The following is a 7789-nucleotide window of genomic DNA, read 5'->3' as shown; positions in this document are numbered from 1 at the left end:
TAAGCTTTAGCGTTAGATTAAGAGAATTATATAGAGATAAACGCGTTACGTTTATAATTAATTAATTAATTAGTATCTAGCTATATTAGTGCGCGTTACTTATAGTTAACCTAAACGTTAACTTTTTTAAGTAACTTATAACTAATTATTATATTATAGTAGCTAGTATTATAATATATAAAGTAAGTATAGATTTAGTAGCTTTCTAGTACTAAATTAGCTTTAAAGTATTTATCTATCTAGCTATTAGGTTAGCTATTATATCTAGTAAGAGGGATAAGTTTTATACGCGCTAGCTTAACGTAGAGGTTTTTTCTAAGAGTCTAAAGGTACTTTAGATATACTAGAACGTAGCTACTCGCTCTAGTATTAATTAAACCTCTAAGCTTAATTATAAAACTATTTATAGATATTTAGTAGAGTAGAGTAAACGTAGAACTACTAAATAGCTTTTTACGTAGGTTTATTACTCTAATAGATAGCTCTAGAGAGAAGACTTCTTCTAGAGCTAGGCTTTTTCTAAATTATTAGATTTGTATTCTAACGTATTATTCTTAGGTACTTATAGCTCTATAGGCTCTATAGGCTTCTTCTCTAGATTAACGTTCTTAATAGCTTTCTACGCAGTAGAAGCTCTAGAGTAATTATAGCTTAGGTAGCTAGGTTAGTAGTATTAAAAATAGATAACTAGCTTCTAGATTACTAGAGCTTTATTAGGTACTAGAAAACCTAGAAGAGCTAGAGGCGTACGTTATAGCATTAACGCGATTACGTTACGCTTTTTAGTCTTTCTAGTAGTAACGCGTACTTCTTAAAAGATAAGCTCTTAAGTAAGGTCTTAAGTAAGGTCTATATAGTAATTATAGTTATTAACGTATTAATATTAGTATATATCTAACTACGTACGTATATTTTCTAGTAGCTTCTTATAAAACTTCTCTACCTATTAATCTACTAGAAGCTAGCGCTTCTATATAAGGTAGAAGAAATTATTCTAGAAGTAGGTAAAGTTAGTAGCGCTTTAGTAATAAAGCTTTTAGAAATTATAATAAGTGTTTAGCCTCTTATATAGGTCTTTATAGCTTCTCTCTAGCTAATTAAGAATATAATTATAGAAAACTACTATACTACTATTCTTAATAGTATATAGTATTACTAATAGAGTTAAGTATATATCTTCTTTAGTTTATATATAGATATAGGTAATAATAGTTTTCTTAGTATTCTCTAGCGTATCTCTAGTATACTAATTCTAGTTTACTTAAAGTTTATTATATAAGCTATCTCTCTACTACTTAAAGGTAATACTCTTACTATCTAATAATAAGAGTAAATCTAGAAACTTAGTAGAGTACGTTAGTTAGCTCTTACGCGCTTACAACGCTAGAAGTATAGCTAGCTAGTATATAGAGAGGTAAGAACCTAAGATTAAATTCTCTAGTAGCAACGCGCTTAAATTACGTATAATTAGTATTGTAGAGAAACGCGTTACGTGTTAAGCTAGCGTAGTAGGTAGTATCTAGTCTCTAGAGTAAGTTAATTACGCTTATAGTTACTAGATTTTAGTATCTTTTTTAGCTAGAGTAGTAGCCTATATCTAATATCTTACGTATATATTATCTCTCTTAGTAAGAGCGTTAGTAGTAATCTAGTAATATATATAGATTTATTATTTATATATTTATTATATATATAATTAGCTAATTATTTTATTAATAATTTTAGCTAGCGTTTCTAGAAAGAGCTCTTAAAGCTCTTTAGTAGAGGTAGAGAGTATATATAAACCTAAGGCTAATAATAGCTCTAGTATAACTAAGCTCTAGCAAAGTCTTATAAGCTTCTAGTTAAAGTTATTATTCTAATTCTTATTAGTTATTGCGTTATATTACTAAATAGAGTTTTTATAATAGAAATATTAATTAGTATATTCTACTAGCAGGTTCGCTACTCTAAATTCGAGAACTATTAGAGTAAAGAGGTATTATAAAGCTAAGGTTCTACCTCTAGATTAGCTTTATAAGAGTTCTTCTATAGTATTTAGATTTATTTAGCTTTTTAATTAAGAAAGACGTAAAGAGGGGAGGTATTTAGCTACTAGCAAAGTAGCAGGTTGTTAGTTCTACTAGTAGAGTAGAGAGATTGTTAGCTCTGCTAGCAGAGTAGAGAATTATTAATTTTTTATAATTTATAAAGAGAAGAGAAGTTTTCGCACGTAGAAGTTCTATAGAAGTTCTTCTATATATAGAGCTTTTAATAGCTCTCTTTAGCTTAGTACTAGTATCTTTCTACTACTAACTAGATCTACTAGTAGTCTTATATAGTACTAAAGAGTAAGTAATTAATTAGTAACGTTAATAGATTCTTAAGGTAAGTAACTAGGCTCTTATAGCTCTAATTCTTAGTATTAGCTATTAGTAAACGCTTCTTAACGAGGCTACTTAGTTTAGCTAGATATTATACTACTATCTCTAGCTAAAGAGGTATTAACCTTTAGATAATATAAGGGCTAGGTTTGTAGTCTCTACTACTATAAGCGTTCTAGAATACCTAGCTAGGTAAGTTAGCTATAGGCAGTACTATCTCTACAAGCTGTAAGAATAGAGTGCTAGTAGAGTAGGTTAGGTTAAATTTAGCTATCTAAAGGTAAGAAGTAGAAGAATACTTTAAGAAGCTCTATATATAGAGGTACTAAGCGCTAAGACGCTAGACTAGGTTATATAATAAGATTACGTAACTCGAGGTTATATAACTCTAGGTAAATCTCTAAACTAAACTATTATAATTAGTAAACGCTTCTTATAAGACTACTTAGTTTAGTCTAATATTATACTACTATCTCTAGCTAAAAAGGTATTAACCTTTAGATAATATAAGAGCTAGCTCTATAGTCTCTACTACTATAAGTATCTCTAAATATCTAGCTAGATAAGTTAGCTATAGGTAGTACTATCTCTATAAGCTATAAGAATAAGAGGTACTAGTAGAGTAGGTTAGATTAAATTTAGCTATCTAAAGATAAGAAGTAGAAGAATACTCTAAAAGACTCTATATAAAGAGATACTAAGCGCTAAAACGCTAGACTAGGTTATATAATAAGGTTATATAACTTAAGATTATATAACCTAAGGTAAATCTCTAAACTAGACTATTATAGTACTAGAAAAACTTAGATAAAAGCTAGTCTAGAAATTCTATAGTACTATAACCTATAGCTACTAGAGAATTAAGAGAATACTTAAATAAATATAATAAGAATATATATTTCTAGGTATAAAAGCTCTAGTTATAAAGATAGTTAATAACTATCTAGAATATAATAAGAACTAGATTATAAGGTATAAGCTCTATAAACTACTCTAACTACTAGAAATACTAGAATAACTATAGAAATAGGTAATAATAGTCTTTATTATAAAGCTATCTAGATTAATAAAACTAGTAACTAGAAAAAAGTATAATACTATACTTATAATTATAAACTAATTTATAAATTACGTCTACTTCTATCTAATAAGTAAGAAACTTAAAGTAGAGAAACTTATATATAAAGTTAACTAATAGTTATTTAGCTAGTATAAAATACTAGAATAAGTTATAATAGATAAAGATAAGCTATTTATATTAAAGTTTTAGAACTTCTTACTCTAGAGAATAGGTATAAGTAACTAAATATTAATAAGCTTCTACTTTTAGATAGATAAATAGACTAAATAAATAAACTAAATACTAGAAATATACCTTAGAAACTATATTAATAAAAAGTAAAATAATTAGATTAAACTTCTACTAATAGTATAACTAGTATATAATATAGTAAAATAAAATACTATTAGAATAATACTCTATTAAGCTAACTATAGCTATAAAGTAAGAATCTATAAAGTACTTATAGTAGAGACTATAGTATCTTTATAAGCTAAGTAAAGATATAAGAAAATATAAAAGGTATACGCTAGGCTATAATAAGTAGCTAAAATAATAACTCTTTAAGCTAATAAAAATAGGTTAAGAAACTAATCTTTAAGAAGAAAGATAAAGTTTTTATTCTATAAAAAAATCTACGTACTAAACGCTCTAGTAAAAAGCTTAACTACTAGAAAATAAAACTATTCTAGATTCTAGAATAACTTAAACTTATTAACTATAGGCTAGCGCTACTACTAACTATAATAATATACTCTATATTTTATAAATCTAAACTAGAACTAGTACCTAATAATATACTACTTAATAAATAGATAAAAGTAGAATCTAAGAAAAACTATAAAGTTAAATAAATACTAAATAAAAAACGTATATAAGATTAGTAGAAGTACTAGATTAGATAGAAAGAATACCTACTAGAGAATAATACCTAAAAACCTCTTAAAAATCTTAAGAACTACTCTAAGAAACTTTAGAAGTTTTACTAGTAGTAGAAGCTCTAAAATCTAGAGACTAAAAATCTAGATTCTCTAGATAACTCTAGTTAAATAACTAAAGAGAATTAACTAGAAAAAAAGAAGATTATAATAGTAAAGACTACTATACTTTATACTCTAACTATTCTAACTTTTTAATATTAGCTAAGTTCTTAGAGAGTAGAGTATTCTAATAGTAATATACTAAATCTAACTATTTCTAGAAGTAATTACTATACGTCTTTATATAATAGTCTAGTTTAGAATTTACCTTAGGTTATATAACCTCGAGTTATGTAATTCTATTACGTAACCTAGCCTAGCGCTTTAGCGCTTAGCACCTCTATATATAGAGCCTCTTAGAGTAGCCTTCTACTTCTTATCTTTAGATAGCTAAATTTAACCTAACCTATTCTGCTAGCACCTTTTATTCTTATAGCTTATAGAGATAGTACTACCTATAGCTAACTTACCTAGCTAGGTATTTAGAGACGCTTATAGTAGTAGAGACCGCGAACCTAGCTCTTACATTATTTAAAGGTTAATACCTCTTTAGCTAGAGACGGCAGTATAATATCTAGCTAAACTAAGTAGCCTTATTAAGAAGCGTTTACTAATAGCTAATACTAAGAATTAGAGCTATAAGAGCCTAGTCGCTTACTCTAAGAATCTATTAACGTTACTAATTAATTACTTACTTCTTAGCGCTATATAAGACTACTAGTAAATCTAGTTAGTAGTAGAAAGATACTAGTACTAAGCTAAAGAGAGCTATTAAAAGCTCTATATATAGAAGAACTTCTATAGAACTTCTACGCGCGAAAACTCTTCTCTTTTTTTATAAATTACAAAAAATTAATAATTCTCTACTCTGCTAGCAGAATTAACAACTCGCTACTCTGCTAGTAGCTAAATACCTCTCTTCTTCGCCTCTTTCTTAATTAAAAAGCTAAATAAATCTAAATACTATAGAAGAACTCTCGCGAAGCTAATCTAGAGGCAGAACCTTAGCTCTATAATACCTCTTTACTCTAATAGTTCTTAAATCTAGAGTAGTAAACCTGCCTATAAAATATACTAATTAATATTTCTATTATAAAAACTCTATTTAGTAACACGACGTAATAACTAATAAGAATTAGAATAATAACTTTAACTAGAAGCTTATAAGGCTCTACTAGAGCTTAGTAATACTAGAGTTATTATTAGCCTTAGGTTTATTTATACTCTCTACCTCTACTAAAGAGCTTTAAGAGCTCTTTCTAGAAACGCTAGCTAAAATTATTAATAAAATAGTTAGCTAATTATATATATAATAGGTATATAAATAATAAATCTATATATATTACTAGATTACTACTAATACTCTTACTAAGAGAGATAATATATACGTAAGATATTAGGTATAGACTACTACTCTAGCTAAAAAAGACGCTAAAATCTAGTAACTATAAGCGTAATTAATCTACTCTAGAGACTAGCCTACTATGCTAGTTTAACGCGCGACGTATTTTTCTATAACACTAATTATACGCAATTTAAGCGCGTTACTACTAGAGAATTTAATTCTAGGTTCTTATCTCTCTATATACTAGCTAGCTACACCTCTAGCGTTATAAGCGCGAAAGAGCTAATTAACACGTTCTACTAAGTTTCTAGATTTACTCTTATTATTAGATAGTAAGAGTATTACCTTTAAGTAGTAGAGAGATAGCTTATATAATAAACTTTAAGTAAACTAGAATTAGTATACTAGAGATATGCTAGAGAATACTAAGAAAACTATTATTACCTATATCTATACGTGAACTAAAGAAGACGTGTACTAGACTCTATTAGTAATACTACGTACTATTAAGAATAGTAGCGTAGTAGTTTTCTATAATTATATTCTTAATTAGCTAGAGAGAAGCTATAGAGACTTATATAAGAGGCTAAACGCTTACTATAATTTCTAAAAGCTTTATTACTAAAGCGCTACTAACTTTACCTACTTCTAGAATAATTTCTTCTACCTTATACAGAAGCGCTAGCTTCTAGTAGGCTAATAGGTAGAGAAATTTTATAAAAAGCTACTAGAAACTATACGCACGTAGTTAGATATATACTAACGTTAATATATTAATAACTATAACTACTATATAGACCTTACTTAAGACCTTACTTAAGAGCTTGCCTTTAAAGAAGTACGCGTAGTTACTAGAAAGGCTAAAAAGTATAACGTAATTATGTTAATACTATAACGCGCGCTCTTAGCTCTTCTAGGTTTTTTAGTACCTAATAAAGCTCTAGTAATCTAAAAGCTAGTTATCTATTTTTAATACTACTAACCTAGCTACCTAAGCTATAATTACTCTAGAGCTTCTACTACGTAGAAAGCTATTAAGAATATTAATCTAGAGAAGAAGTCTATAGAGCCTATAGAGCTATAAGTACCTAAGAATAACACGTTAGAATATAAATCTAATAATTTAGAAAAAGCCTAGCTCTAGAAGAAGTCTTCTTTCTAGAGCTACCTACTAGAGTAATAAATCTACGTAAAAAGCTATTTAGTAGTTCTACGTTTACTCTACTCTACTAAATATTTGTAAATAGTCTTATAATTAAGCTTAAAGGCTTAATTAATATAGAAGTAAGCAGCTACGTCTTAGTACACCTAAAGTACCTTTAAACTCTTAGAAAAAACCTCTACGTTAAGCTATTACGTATAGAACCTATCCCTTTTACTAGATATAATAGACAACCTAATAGCTAGGTAGATAAATACTTTAAAGCTAATTTAGTACTAGAAAGCTACTAAATACGTACCTACTTTATATATTATAATACTAGCTACTATAATATAATAATTAGTTATAAGCTACTTAAAGAAGTTAACGTTTAGGTTAACTATAAGTAGCGCGTACTAATATAGCTAGATACTAATTAATTAATTAATTATAAACGTAACGCGTTTATCTCTACCTAATTCTCTTAATCTACTACTAAAGCTTAAGTAGCTTACTAAGCTAATACTAATTACTATAACGCTCTAATATTAGTAGTAGAAAAGCTAAGAGTAATATAATAAGAGAAGAGAGAATTATAACGTTAGAAGCTTTAAGAAAACCTACGTAAGATAGATAGGTAGCTTAAGAATCTTAACTCGCCTACTAAGTTACCTTATAAGCTAAAAAAGCTACCTATTTCGCAAGAAACATGCTTAAAGGCTAGACTTAACGTTAATATAATTAGCGTAGCTACCTTTATAATTAACGCGCGTTAAAAAGACACTATAATTAGATATCTTAGTGTCTATAAGGTTAATTAGCTTATTACTAATAGAAAGAAAACTCTAGTTACTAATCTAGAGAAGAAACTCTACTAACTAGTTACTAAAAAGCTTCTAT

This window comes from Trematosphaeria pertusa (assembly GCF_010094035.1).
Source record: "Trematosphaeria pertusa strain CBS 122368 unplaced genomic scaffold BU26scaffold_40, whole genome shotgun sequence".
In the NCBI taxonomy this organism is placed as follows: Eukaryota; Fungi; Ascomycota; class Dothideomycetes; order Pleosporales; family Trematosphaeriaceae; genus Trematosphaeria; species Trematosphaeria pertusa.
The sequence above is the reverse complement of the archived record's forward strand: the minus strand, read 5'-3'. Positions refer to the sequence as shown.